Source organism: Prionailurus bengalensis, chromosome D3 (genome assembly GCF_016509475.1).
Source record: "Prionailurus bengalensis isolate Pbe53 chromosome D3, Fcat_Pben_1.1_paternal_pri, whole genome shotgun sequence".
In the NCBI taxonomy this organism is placed as follows: domain Eukaryota; kingdom Metazoa; phylum Chordata; class Mammalia; order Carnivora; family Felidae; genus Prionailurus; species Prionailurus bengalensis.
This window is the reverse complement of record NC_057356.1, coordinates 11,534,274-11,549,134: the sequence shown is the minus strand read 5'-3', so window position 1 is coordinate 11,549,134 and position 14,861 is coordinate 11,534,274. Positions and strand designations below refer to the sequence as shown.

The window sequence follows — 14,861 nt, the reverse complement described above, 5'->3', positions numbered from 1 at the left end:
GGCAGGCCATTGGCCCGCGAAAGCCTCAATTTCCTGGTCAGTTCACGGGCGGGAGGGGGCGGGGAGGTCGTAATAGCAGCTTCTCGCGGTTTCTGTGGGGAAGTCCCTGAGTTAGCGCCGGTGAAAAGTGGGTCCCAGTGTCTGCCACAAGGCTCGTTCTCAGGGGCAGGGGGAAGTTATCTCTCAAAGAGGACAGACGAGAGAGGAACTCGGAATCCTAAGCGCGGGTCCCCGAGGCCTGGAGACAGCAACGAGAAGTGACACGTCTCCGTGCACAGTTGCTTGGTGAATGCTGCCGGCGGGTCCCCGCGAGGCGGCTGCAGGCGTGGGAAGGACGGATCCCACCAGCCGGTTGACTGGGATGACGGAGGGAAGCGGGTAAGGTGCTCAGACACCACGTTTCAGGATCTCGTACCCGCCCCCCACCCTGCTCAGCCTTGGCCGGTTCCGGAACCCCGGCGCCTTCCGGGAACTCAGCTCGCGTGTGGCCCGTGTGAACCTCCGTTCAGACGGTTTGCATCCGAATTGCTCGAATGGCGGCGAGATGAGGGCACCCAGCTGGGTTACCTGCCCCCTCTGTGCCTCAGTTTCCTCACCTGTAAAACGGGCGTGACGCTCTTTGCCGGACAGGGTGACAGCACGGTGTCTGTCACGGAATAGGTGCTCCAGGGGTGGGTCCCGGTCGTATAAAAGCGGCTTTGGGTCCCAGGAGACGCTTGGAGAAGGCGTTTGGGTCTTATGAAGATTCTCTCTGGAAGTCGGGAGAAGTACGCTCTTCGTGGACTTGGTCAGAGGTCTGCAGACTTTTGCGATTATGCGTTCCCCTCTGTCTGTTGGAGGCTCAACCGACCGAGCCACCCAGGCGCCCCCACAACGAGTATTGAGAGACGGTCTGATGTGTTGTCCCAAATCCCGAAGGACGATTCTAGGCGCCCCCACTTTGTATCCCACAAAGTCTAGGTCCTTGTATTATTCAAAGTGTGCTTCCGGGACCCACGTAGGGCTTGTGAGAGACAGGGAATGAATGTCACAGCTCACCTCGGACCCGCACCCGCTGAGGCAGAATCTGCCTTTTAACAGGGCGCTGAGGGGACCAGAATGCACCTTCCAGTTTGGGAGCCGCTGGTCTCAGGAACGTAACCGGGGGGAAAGCCCTCCATTTTCACTTTCCTTCTCTGTCTCGTACCTTCTCACCACCTGAGGTTGAACGGCTTCCGTCGACGTCCGGGGAAGAAGCTGGGCCCCCGGGGTTCTGCACCAGGCCCCGCGGATCTGCCTCGGAATAGAATGCCCCAAGCCAGGCTTGCTGAATATTTTCCACTTAGCCTATATTCAGCGGTGCCAGCCAATTTGGAGGCATCCCCAAAGACAGGGCTCCTGGTCTCCCTAGTTTGAAATGTAATTGCCAAGCAATTCCATAAATCTGCTTCGAGAAGGCGATTTTTTTTTTTTTTTTTTTTTGGAGGTAAAAAGCTAACAAAACTAATCCCTGGCCGTGCCTTGAAGTGGACTCCGATGGAGATAAAATCTTTCCACAAAGTGAGCTTTGGCCCCACTTCCTCATTTCAGGTCCAGAAATGACTTTCAGAGAGCATGTTAGCAAGAGCTCTGGCTGGAGCCCGGGAAAGGCAGGCCCGCGGCAGAGGGGTGGAGGGGGGGGGGGCTCCGTCCCCGGGCAAGCACGCTAACGGGCAGGGCTGCACAAACATTATGTTTTAATTCTGAGGGTAGAAGTAACTGTTAGAGAATTCATCAGACGCTAGACAGGAACTGGCCTTGGAGTCTGCCGCCCCGACGCTGCCCGGAGTCTGAGTGGAGTGGAGTCTATGCCCGCTAGTCGGGTCCCGGCCAAAGCGAGGCCTTTGGTTACCAGCAGGCCTGGTGGACTTTCTGAGAATGGAAGGAGGACAGTGGTGGCCAGGCCGCCGGCCCGGGGCCGAAGACTGTAAAAAGAGCCACGTGGTGAGTCCCTGGGGGAAGGCAGGATGTGCTGGGCGGCACAATGGCAGGGCGTGTCTGTTTTTCCTCCTCCACCGAGTTTGCCCCCTCGGACGCCATGTTGGAAACCATCAAGGGCGTTAAGGGGGACAGATCGTGCAGAGGGACCACTCATCCCTTTGGCGCCAGTCGCTTGTGATGGCAGATGGCTGACTGCTGTGAACTGTAATTCCCAGTGTCCTTTGCGTCTGGCTAGGATTAGCCAATGGGAGCCTCCCCTGGAGGATCGCGGATACAGTGATGGGAGATGCTGAGGTCATCCTCCCATACTCTACGCTCTCTCTGACTTGAGGGGCCTCTCCGGGCGGTGGCTCTATTTCCTAAATGGCTCTGGCTTTTTCGTTGTCCCTTCAAGGGGGGTAGCCCCGGCTACTGGACTCTGGTGACATCACCTCCTCCCTTGGCCTCTCCCGGCTTCCCACTCTTGCTGATCTCTGAGCCGTGTCCCATGCCTGTTTGCCCTTGAAGCTCCTCCAACATCTTTGTAACTAATGACCTACGTTGAACCCTTTCTCTCGGACTACCTGGCTGGGTGGTCAGACTAGAGACTGACCAATAAATGTTTAGGGTCTGAAGGAGCAGCTTGAATCAGCTCAAATGAACAAGTACTTAGGGAGCGTTGTGTCAGTCAATAACTCGTTCTGTCAGTCAATACATAAACAGTGTATCACAAAGACATGGGTTATTCCAGGGATTTGGAAGAAAAACACTGAACAACAGACCAAGAACAAATAGAAAGCAGAAAGCTTCCAATATCTAGATAACAAGAACTAATAAGGCAGCCTCCTTAGGATACAGCTTTCGAGATGAACCGGTTCCAACTGCTTTCCCTCCACGTCTCGTGGCGCAGGCATAACCTTGTTTTTGTTTTTGTTTTTTAAGGATTTTGAATTCTTTAAAAAATGTATTTTGAGGGGCGCCTGGGTGGCGCAGTCGGTTAAGCGTCCGACTTCAGCCAGGTCACGATCTCGCGGTCCGTGAGTTCGAGCCCCGCGTCAGGCTCTGGGCTGATGGCTCGGAGCCTGGAGCCTGTTTCCGATTCTGTATCTCCCTCTCTCTCTGCCCCTCCCCCGTTCATGCTCTGTCTCTCTCTGTCCCAAAAATAAATAAACGTTGAAAAAAAAAATTAAAAAAAAATGTATTTTGAGAGAGAGAGAGAGAGAGCAGAGGAGGGGCAGAGAGAGAGGGAGACAGAGAATCCCAAGCAGGCTCCGCACTGTCAGTGCAGAGCCTGATGCGGGACTAGATGTCATGAACCACTGGATTGTGACCTGAGCCGAAATCAAGAGTCAGACACTCAACCGACTGAGCCACCCAGGTGCCCCGGGCATACATTTGCTTTATTGAGTTTTGCAGACACTGCGATTGTCACAAATTATGGCACCATTTTTCCAACAGCATTTGCTCACTTCGTGTCTCTGTGTCGCATTTTGATAATTCTTGCAACAGTTTCAACGTTTTCCTTATTATTGTCGGTGTGGTGATGGGCGATCCGTGATTGCCACTCTCTGAAGGCTCGGATGACGCTCAACGTTTTTCAGCCAGAAAGCGTTTTTTGATTACAGCTGTGCCCCTGGTGTTTTTTAGGCACGACCCTATTGCACACTTAATTAGGCGACGGTAGAAACATGACTCTGATAGGCACTGGGAAACGGAAACATTCACTTGACCCACTTTATCGTGATACCTGCTTTATTCCGGTGGCCCGGAACGGAACCGACGGTATGCCTGAGGTTTGCCTACACTCGTGGTTCAGTCTTTGGGAGAGAGGGGCTCCCGTGGCCTGGGTCCTGAGGCCACGAGTTGACGGGAAAGCCCAGGGCACCGTGACTGACAGTCCCACCCAAACTGCAAACATCTGGGAAAGGAGCTCGGGTTAGAGAACAGGGCAATTTGGTTGGGGTGGGGGTGCTATTCAGTCCATAGTAGTTCCCTTACTTAATGTAGCAATAAGGGCATCTGGGATGAAACCGTAAACCCAGAGTACCCTGAATGTACCCTGGACTTGAGCTTGTATCTTCTTCTTCAGCTAGGAGCGCCTCGATTTCCCTTCGAATGACGTCCGTGTTAGACTGCTGGATTGTCACTCTGAGCGAGCTGGAGGCCACCGAGGTTTTGAGGAGAAGAGGAACACGATCAGATATGTTTCAGGTCGGATCCCTCAGGCAGAGAACGGGTGAAGGTTGGAAGGCGAAGGAACAAATGGGTATGGAGCGTTAGAGAAAAAGAGATTTGAGGAAGAATTCAAGGCAAGGTTGGCGGGGCACTCAGGCCCATGCCTGATCCATTCCCGGTGTTGGGCACAGACGGGATTTGCCCTCCGTGCCACCACGGGAGTTCGTACGCAGAGGGAGAGCTTGAGCCAGACGGGGTCTACCTGTTAGTTTCAGGCCAACCAGGATTATTAATCTATCCAGCTGTCGCGGGTGGGAGAGTGATGGATGGCTCTTGGCTCGATTGGCACCGGCTGGGTCTCTGTGTCGTCCTCGGGAGCCTCTGAATCCCAGCCTCTCTGGCTGGCGGAGTCTGGGCTTCTAAGTGCAGAGTGAGTGGGTGAGGCAGAAGGGTCTACAGGAATGAATAAAACACGCAAGCTGCCTCCCCAAGGAGCTTACGTGTGAGCGAGAGAGTGAGGTCTTAAGCAAGTGAAAAGGAGAAATGTATCATTGTAAATCCTGGCGAATGCCAAGGTGGAAAACATCAGAATCGGGCAGGGAGAGGGTGGAGGGAAGTCCTCCCGGGGTGAAGCGGCATTTGGGCGGAGACCTGAAGAAGCCTCAGGTTTTGTGCAAACCGAGAGGGAAAAGCATTGGTTGCCGAAGGAACAGGGGATGCTAAGAGTTCGGGGCTAGAAAGGCTTTCCTGGATTCCAGGAAAGAAATGTAAGAACGCAAGTCTAGTGGGGGCAGCAGGTGCAAAAGGAATCCTGTTTATCCAATAAAGATTCTCCAGTCTTTTTTTCTTTTTCTGTTTATTTGGCAGAAAAGTAGAGAAGAATGCACAGGCAGGAACATGGAGTTTCAGGGTGGGGGGAGCTATTTTTTTGCCCATAATTATTTTTTGTATCTGGAAGAATTACAGGATGGAGGTGTGAGTAGCAGACCATCGATGCTGGTGGTCACTCGGCTGGTTTCTAGTATTCTCATCACGGAGTCGTCATGTCCCAGCTTGACTGAGTCACGAAATCTACTTGAAAACTTTATTTTGCCCGGCGCAGAGCCTTCCATTCCAAAGCCGGTTTGTGTTCCGTAGGTTTTTTTTTTTTTTTAATTTTTTAATGTTTATTTATTTTTGAGCGAGAAAGAGAGAGACAGAGGGCAAGGGGGAGAGGGGGAGAGAGGGAGGGAGACACAGAATCCGAAGCAGGCTCCAGGCTCCGAGCTGTCAGCCCAGAGCCCGACGCGGGGCTCGAACTTACCAACCGTGAGATGGTGACCTGAGCTGAAGTCGGACGCTTAAACAACTGAGCCACCCAGATGCCCCAATGTCCTAGAGGCTTTTAATTCGTGCCGTTGAGATTCATTCGCACCCACCTCATCAAAACAGATTTGTTTGGTTTCAGAATCCACACAACATCGTTTGGTACCCAAGAAACCTCACGATCTATGCAGCCTCCCCGGCCGGTGGTGTTCCATCAGTTCTGAACAGGATCCAGGGTGAGTTGGGAGCCTGGCAGTCAGAAGCTTTGTGAATCATCGGCAGCTGAATTCTGCAATTTTTTTATTTTTTTACTTTGTTTCCAGCTCGAGAAAAGGATTAGTCCCTGACAGTATTTTAAAGAGGTTCTACTCGGCCTCGCTGCTCTCCGAGACGAGGTGATCGCTCATTCATTCAACAGGCGTTTAGTGAGCACTTACTATCTTCCAAGCGCTGAGCTACAACGGCAGGTGTGCTATCAGCATGGGTATGACTCATGCCCCGTCCTCGATGCAATCCCTAAATGGAATCTGCCGTCTAGTGAGGGAGACAGTCTACAACGACACCCTCACGACACGCGAAGTAACTTAATAGCACATGCAATTTTTCCACAATCAGCAAATGTCTCTGGAAGCAGCTGCAGGTTCTAGACAGCGTTCTGGGCGCTGGAAACACAGCAGGAAACAAAACAGACACCGCCAAAGTGGGAGATTAATAGCACCGAGGTTGAAATGAGAAAATGTACGCACGGCCCTGAGCCTCGGGAACGGTTATTCCCAGGTTTTTCCCTCGCTCTAAATCTTCGATGGCTCTCCCGTGCTTAGGGGGTGATGACGTTCCATCCAGCTTCTCTACCGAATCAGGCCGGTTCTGCTTTGACCACTTTCCAGCCGTGCAACTGTGGGTGAGTCGCCCGTGTTTTTCTGAGCCTCAGTTCCCTTTCCTGTCGACCGGGGATGACAATGGGATCCATCACAAGGGGAGTGTTGTAAGGACAGGACTCAACACTCAATGAACGTTAGTTATTGTTATTATTATTATTTTAAAATTTATTGCTACTTGCGGAGAGTCTTAATTATTTAATTCCTCCATTTCATGATAGTCAGAGCATCTTCAGCTGGATACATGGCAAATCAGCATAAAAATATATTTCCCAGGGGCGCCTGAGTGGCTCAGTCCGTTGAGCATCCAGCTCGGGATTGTGGCTCAGGTCATGATCTCAGGGTCATGGGATCCAGCCCCGCATCCAGCCATGCTCAGCATGGAGACTGCTTGAGATTCTCTCTCTCTCTCTCTCTCTCTCTCTCCCTCTGCCCTTCTCCCCCACTCATGCTCTCTCTCTCTCAAATAAAATAAAATAGGGGTGCCTGGGTGGCTCAGTCAGTTAAGCATCTGACTTTGGCTCAGGTCGTGATCTTGTGGTCTGTGGGTTCGAGCCCCATGTCAGGCTCTGTGCTGACAGCTCAGGGCCTGGAGCCTGCTTCGGATTCTGTGTCTCTCTCTCTCTCTCTCTGCCCCACCCCCTGTTCATGCTCTGTCTGTCTCTCTCTCTCTCTCTCTCTCAAAAATAAATAGACATTAAAAAAAAAAAAAAAAGAAATGGTCATCACAGAAGGCTTCCCTGAGGAGCCAACATTTGAGCTAAGATGTAAATGATGAGAAGGACCATTCATGGATAGATCTGGGGATGCCTGTCTTAGGCAGAGGAAACAGCACGTGCAAAGGCCCTGAGGCAGGAATGAAACTGGTGCGTTTGGGCTAATAGCAAGAAGGGCAGTGGATCGGAGCAAAGTGAATACGATGGAGAGGGTAGGAGATGATGTCGGAGCGGCGGGCAGGGCTGGATCGCAGGGGTCCCGGTGGCCAGAGTATATAGATTTTATTCTTTTAAAATTCTTTAAGTTTGCTTATTTATTTTGAGAGAGAGAGAGAAAGAGGGAAAGCGAGAGAGGGAGAGGGGTAGAGAGAGGGAGAGGGAGAGAGAGAGAATCCCAAGCCCCCTCCACCCAGTCAGCACAGAGCCTGATGTGAGACTCGAACCCACGCGCCGTGAGATCACGACCTGAGCTGCGGTCAAGAGTCAGACACGTAACCGGCGGAGCCACCCAGACGCCCCCAGATTTTATTCTTAATGCAAGGGCAAGCCACTGGGGGAATCTAAGGTAAGGAGCGAAAGAAGGTGACTTGTACATTCAACTTGTACATTCAAGGATCATAGGGGGTCCCCGGGGGCTTCTGGGAAGCCTGTGGTCGTCGACCAGGCAAGAGAAGGGCCTGGCTTAGGTGACAGAAATGCAGAGACGTAGAGGAACCGCGGATAGATTCCGGGACGAACTGACAGCGTGCTGCGAAGGTGCTCTGGGCTCATAACCCTGGCCTGGAGCCGCTCATGACCCCGTGAGAGAGACAGAATAGGCGTCGTGCATCCGCTACCCGTGACGAGAAAGCCTCACGCGGCCCATCGCAGCCCTGAAATCGCCACCGGCCTTGCCACACGCGGAGTCCCGTTTCCTGCACGAGGCTCCTTGAGAACTGAGGTTCTTCTTTGAACCCCCACCGGCCCTGGGCCCGGTGGACTCCCCGTCCCTGTGCACCGTGCATATCCTGTTGGACGCCTTGAGAGTTCACCCAGCCCCGGCTGTTAATGCCAGTATATTGGCAGTTCGTATTGACTGAAGTCTTTGCAGTCTTCGGCCACCCCCTCCACGATCCTGTAAGCTGGATCTTATCGGGACCCCCCCAGCCCCCCCATTTTACAGCGGAGGAACTTGAAGCTCAGAGAGTTGAGGCCGCTAGTCCCCGGTCACACGGCGTGTAGATGGCGACATCAGGATTCCAGGCTGGCTCTGCCCGCGTCCGCAACGAAGCCTCTGAGCTGCAAAATGTCATCCTTTCTCCTTCGGGGATAACCAGGCTTCAGCTCCCATCTCCTTAAAGAAGAACGTGGGAATAAGCGTACAGGCTGAAGAATTCAGCTCACTTACCTCTCGCTTGCTAGCTGTGTGCCCTTGGCTAAGTGACTCGCCCTCTCTGCTCTCCCACCTCAGGTAGTGTCTGTAAACTTTGGTAGGTTGGGGCGAAGAGACCGTCCCAGACCACAGGGGCACATTGGTGTATGTTCCGCTGTTGGCTTAGAGTGTGGAGGATCATCTGTGGTCAGAAAGGTCCGCTCTCGGGGCGCCTGGGGTGGGGGGCGCTCAGCCGGTTAAGCGTCCGACTTCCGCTCAGGTCATGATCTCGGGGTTTGTGGGTTCGAGCCCCGCGTCGGGCTCTGTGCCAACAGCTCAGAGCCTGGAACCTGCTTCGGATTCTGTGTCTCCCTCTCTCTCTCTGCTCCTCCCCTGCTCGCACTCTGTCTCCCTCAAAAATAAACAATAAAAGAAAGAAAGAAAGAAAGAAAGAAAGAAGGGTCTGCTCTCACTTCATGGCTGTGTGGCCTCGGGAGAGTTACTTTACCTCTCTGGGCCTCGTTTGCCGAAGGGGGCGATAATGAGAACGTCTATTTCGGTGGGTTGCTGGAAGGGTTAAATGTGTCCAGCCCAAGCACCCAAAGCCTGCTGCTTACTATCACTGTTATCTTACAAGGACAGGTTCAAGGTTCACCAAATGGCAGAGCGGCTGCCTCAACGACCCCTTTTTAAAGCTACAGAAGGCAGCGGCTGAATTCTCCTCGGCGCGAGTTATTCGGCCTTTACGCGTCCCCTTGACCCACCCCTCCCTCTAAGGTCCCCTTCCCTTCCCCTCTTGCGATTTGATGATCCTGAACCTGGTGGCTTGGGTCCGGCGGTGCTCTGGAGCTGTAAGAGTTAAGCCTCGTCCGACTCACAGACGCAGAAAAACGCCACAAAGACGCGAGGGAAATATTTCCATGTCCGATAAGGAGTAGAAATGGGGCTGGGCGGGGGCGGGGGCGGGGGCGGGCAGGAAGGAGCGGGTGGGGTCCGCAGCCCGTGTAGCCGCGGCCGGGTAAGCAAGAGGCTCGGAGTCCTGGGCGAGGAGGGGGGGGGCATTGCGGGAGGGCACCCGAGCTTTCTTACGGGGCTGGGGGGGGGGGCGGCGAGAACGCGTGTCAACATCTGTCGTTTGGGAAGAAATCGCCGCTTTGGCGACAGCGGGCGGCGGGGAGGGTGACATCCGTTGGTTTGCAGCTCCGAGTCCATCTGGGTAAGATTCGGGTGGATTTTAGAGGAAAAAAAAAAAAATCACACAGCCCCATCTTGGTGGGCTGTTTGGCAAGACCGGAGAATGTGATTTCCCTTAAAAGCCGTGCCTGAAAAATAAATTAAATTCCGCCTGAGTTGAATTTGATTAACCAGCCGTTTGGCTGGCTTCAGCCCATTGATGTGGGTTACGTTGTGTGCTATTCTGATCCTGTCCTCCGGGCTCTTACCCAGCCTGTGCCTCCTGCCCGGAGCGCTCTTTCTCCGGATTTTTTACCAGGACACTTAACTAACACTTACCTAATAGTGTTTCCCGGCCAGGCGTTCTCTGAGTGCTTTCTAAAACGCTAACTTCTCTATAGTCCTTCCAATAAAGCTATAGGGTCGGTACTATTATTATCCCCGATCTGCTGAAAGTGAAGCTGAAGCGACCCATCCCCTCCGCCCTCAGCTGCTCAGAAACTGGGGGGGCCCCCGCCCCAGGTCCTATGCACTTGACCGCCACGCTGCACCCTTCCCTGACTCTCAGAGTGCCTTCTGGCCTCTACCTAGATTTCCTGGCCCGGGATGCTCTGTGAGCCTTAAGAGCCAGGCGGCTTGGTGTTCCTCTCATCTCTTTAGGACCGTTTATTTGCCCCGAGAGAGTCACAGAGGTGACCAAAGAGGTGGGCGGTGCCCTCACCCACACAGCCTCCCCGCGGGGCCTTCAAGACCCGCCTTGGCTTCAGACAGGTGCTAGGGCCTGGCCATGTTGGGCCAGCGATCTCTGCTCCAGAGGGCCCCTTCTGTTGACCGAGACTGTCGCTGGAGGCCATTCTGCTCCCCCCTCTTTCCTTTTCCCCAGCCTAATGAGAGCCTCGTCCCCATGCCTGCTGTGTTTCTAGTTCTGAGCTCTGTGCCTCTGGTAGATGCTCTCTATTTGTGATGGGGTAATATTTTTTTAAGTTTTTTTTACTATTTATGGATTTACTTTGAGAGAGAGAGAGAGACAGACAGAGTGTGTGTGTGCGAGAGCAGGGGAGGGGCAGAGAAAGAGAGAGACAGAGACAGAGAATCCCAAGCAGGCTCCACACTCTCAGTGCAGGGGCTGATGTGGGGCCCGAACTCAGGAACCATGAGATCATGACCTGAGGTGAAATCAAGAGTCGTCGGCTTAACCCACTGAGCCACCCAATCTCCCCTGTAAACTTTATTTATTTGTTTTTTGAGAGAGAGAGAGAGAGAGGGAGTGGGAGAGGGGCAGAGAGAGAGGGAGGCACAGAATGTGAAGCAGGCTCCAGGCTCTGAGCTGTCAGCACAGAGCCCGACGCGGGGCTCGAACCCATGGACCGTGAGATCATGACCTGAGCCCAAGTTGGACGCTTAACCGACTGAGCCACCCAGGCGCCCCTAAATAAATGAACTTTGGTGTGTGGTGTCGGGCTTCAGATTATTCCTGTTCCCCCATCTGGGCACGCCCTACCCCCATTTGATCAAGGTCCTTGGTACCCATTGCTTCAGAGAGAAGTTGAGACGGCAGAAAATGAAAGAATACAGAGTCTCATCCTGGCTTTTCAAATTCAAACTCCTGCCACCTTTAGTGGGGAACTCAGGTCATAGACAGTATATTTGGTCTTGATTATGAATCAGAATGAGCGTTCATATCCCAAGTTAGAAAACAACGCCCAGGCTGAGAGGGATGGAAAAGATGGAGAAAACTTGAGGACGGAAAGAGGGAAGGGGGCCTAAGGGAGAGGTCCGGCCTGAGAGGCTCAACAGACGCCAGGGCCTGGATCAGCCCCTTCCTGAAGGTACATCCACGAACCAGGTGGGATCTGAGCGGCACGAAATTGTCCAGCCCTGCTCTAGTGAGTCCTGGGAGCTACACCGGCTGTCCTTCCTGGTGTTGTCCAGCTGGGACCTCATTTCAACCACAGCCAGAGTGCCGCGGCCAGTCTACAGGACGCGAGACTACTTTGCTGGGTCCTGGTGTGTTTTTCCCCTCGGAACAACCTCCCCTTCCATTCATTATCTCACGCACCTGTAAGATGGGGCCCTGAGCATCCCCGTGATGTGTGGTGGTCCAGAGGATCAGAAAGCCCCCCACGTACTCTGTGTGGGTGAGGCTGAATGGGACCAGCATGAATCTGCCCCTGAGCAGATGGGTGAAAAGATTCCCCTGGTCTATGAGCTTCTAGCTTTATTTAGGTCTTGGCTCAAATGTCCCTCTCCAGAAAGTTCTTCCCTGACTTTGGACCAAAGTCTCACGTATTCACCAACTTACGAGCCTATTTCTTCCCGCTTACCACCATCAGAAATTGTCTTCCCTATTTATTTACTGGTTTAGCATCTCTGACCTGCCTCAAAGGTGAACTCTACAACTCTAGGACCAGGGGATCTTGCTCATGGCTCCACACCGGGTACTTGGTCCAGGGCAAGCCACATCCGCATCCTGTAGGAGGCACTCAGTCCTCTAGAAGGAATAACTGAAGTCCTCCTGGTGTACAGAATGAAGCCCAAACATGCAGTGTGTTTCTGCGGACTTCTTGTTGGCAAATGGATGAATGGATCCGTTGAAAGGGGGCTGAAGGGGAGGGTGAGAATAGCCACTGAGATGTGGGTTGAGGGCATACCAGTCATGGGAGCCAACTTAGCCAGAGCCGGGGCCAGGTTGGTGAACTTCAGACTTGGAAACGGTCCAGGTGGACATCTCTTGCTTGAGGTTAGCAGCAGAACACCAGCCTGCCTGTCTCACTCCTCTTTCTGTGAGGTAGACCTTGGCCAAGTTTGAAGGTATAGCCTCTTCCCCACCTACTTTCATTTCAGTAGGATGAAATTCCTGATCACTTAACTCGCTTTATGGCCTTTTAAAAGCTTCTCTGCTGGAGCCACAAATCCTTCAAGGGCCACCCCGAATGGGGAACATCATTGGCTTGCTCTCTGTGCGGGCCCTTGGTGGGCGATAAATCAGTGTCCTTGATTCACTCTGTTCTTAGAGCCAGAGACAGGAGTTGCTTGCCAGAGATGGTGAACGGGCCAATGACTTTCTGGAGAGTGGATCTTCCCTGAAGAGAGCAGAGGGGCCGTCAGGAAGCAGCTCGAGGGGTATACTGAGAACACTTGAGTCATATTCCCTATTTGAGTCTGGGACCCAGGGGGTATCTCCAGTCCCCACTTGTTAGTTGGTCAAGGGGAGAGAAGACAGGCCGGTCAGTGCTCGGGGGGGCTGGTCTGTCCCGGCGGGCTGGCGAAAGACAAACAGCCTAAGAACCGTGAAAGGGAGCATAATTAATGAGTATTCAAAAGACCTTGACAAAAATATATTTGTACCTCTATATATTCCTGTAGAAATCCATGTTTCTAAAATGAAAATGAAAGAACGCAGGCAAGCCAAAAGAAACAAAAAATATATATACGTATAATCCCTCTACCTAGACATAACATCATTAATATGTTGTGGTTTAGCCTTCCAATAATTTTATGCATAAATATATATGCTTTTTATTAAAATGGAGTTGTACAATATATTCCGTTGTATGGCCTGTCTGGAAAATAAGGGTAGAGCTACCTCATCATTTTTGATTGTTACATAAGATTCCAATAGATGGATGGCCCGTAATGAAATGGTAATTTAACCCACCTGCTACTGCTGACATTTAAGCCATTTCCAAGTTTTTGCACTCTTGAATAGCGGTGCAGTGGGCATCTTTTCATGTCTGTCCTTTCGTATATTTCTGCATATTTTTTAAAGCCATCACAAATGTGATGTCTGAATTTTAAACAGATTCTTGGATTGGTGGCTCATAACCATGAGCTCGTTCAACGTTAGCACCGGTCTCATCCCCAGCAGCTTTTCAGAACTACTCCCTTCACCGCGCAGTTCCGTGAGCTGTCCTTCTTCAAACTTGGCCTTCTTGAGCATTTTTACTTTTCTAACAAAGACATCATGGAGTGGATAAATAGGCTGGCAAGACTTTTCCGTGTCTTTTCGATGCCGTCTGGAATCAAATTATTGACTGCTTCTTCCAACTCATTTGCACCTCTTGGGTCATGGTATCCATCATCTTTTCCTGAATCTGGTGGACCCATTGGTGCTGAGCATAAGAGGGCTTCCCAATCTGATTGTTGAGTTTTGTAGTAAAACCAACACAAAACGGACAAAGCAAATACTCATCGGTAGTCTTGACATCGACATGAGCTTCAGTCATGGTCTGCCGTGTTTTGACCAGAGAGCGCATTTTGTCATGGGTAAGATCGATGCCATGGAAATTAGTCAGGCAGCTTTTGCCCTGACCCTCCTCAATAATTCACTTGGGTTTTCTAAATACGACTTCATCATTCTGCAGATCAGCAAGGCTCACCTCAAAAACATGACCCTTGAGACCATCAGGTGCGATTTTGGTTCTTTGAGTTCTCGTGTCTAGTGTTTTTCTAATATTTCTTACATTGAACATAGCCGGTGTTTTCACATCGCACCACTTTCTTAGAAAATGGATCAGGGGCACCTGAGTGGTTCAGTCGGTTGAGCGACCGACTTCGGCTTGGGTCACGATCTCGTGGGTCACAAGTTCGAGCCCCTTGTCGGGCTCTGTGCTGACAGCTCGGAGCCTGGAACCTGCTTCAGATTCTGTGTCTTCCTCTCTCTCTGCCCGTCCCCCAATCATGCTCTCTCTCTCTCTCTCTCTCTCTCTCTCTCTCTCAAAAATAAATAAACCAAAAAAGAAAAAAATGGATCCACCACTTTCTTCTTTGCTCCTTTCTTGCTGCCTTTCGTAAGGTGCTTATTCTTGCCAACCACCATGGTGCTGCTGGGGGAGCCACAAGGGCTGTGCACATTTCTTTATAATAAATTAATTTAAGTGGAATGGCTGAGCCAAAGGGTATGCACATTTTTATGATAGTTTTGGATAAATGCTGCCAAGAAGACTTTCAACAAATGTGTATCAATTAAATGCTCACGAGAAGTATTTATGAGAAGACGCCCTGATAGAAATTACTTTAAAAGCAGCATGTGTTTGTGAAAAGGCAATCAAACAACAGAGAACAATAAAGTGAAAGTCATTGCTTTAATTTTCCTTCCTAGAGAAAATTATATTTTGACTGCACTGGTCTCGGATCCCAACTTCTATCCAGTCTCGATCCTGACAGGCGAACTGCACCCTCTATGTAAAATTTGCTTCTGGACTATAAGCTCTGGGAGGGCAGAGGCTATATTTGCTTTGTCCACTTTTGCACCCTAGTCCCTATTTCAGGGCCTGGCATACAACGGACATTTGTTGTATCAGTCATTAGTAGGTGTGGAACTAA

At 51.6% G+C, this 14,861-nt stretch overlaps 1 pseudogene; it reads right to left on the bottom strand.

Moving 5' to 3' along the window:
* Window positions 1-13,329: 13,329 nt before the first annotated feature.
* LOC122469982 lies at window positions 13,330-14,355 on the bottom strand (annotated as a pseudogene).
* Between the last annotated feature and the right edge of the window lie 506 nt (window positions 14,356-14,861).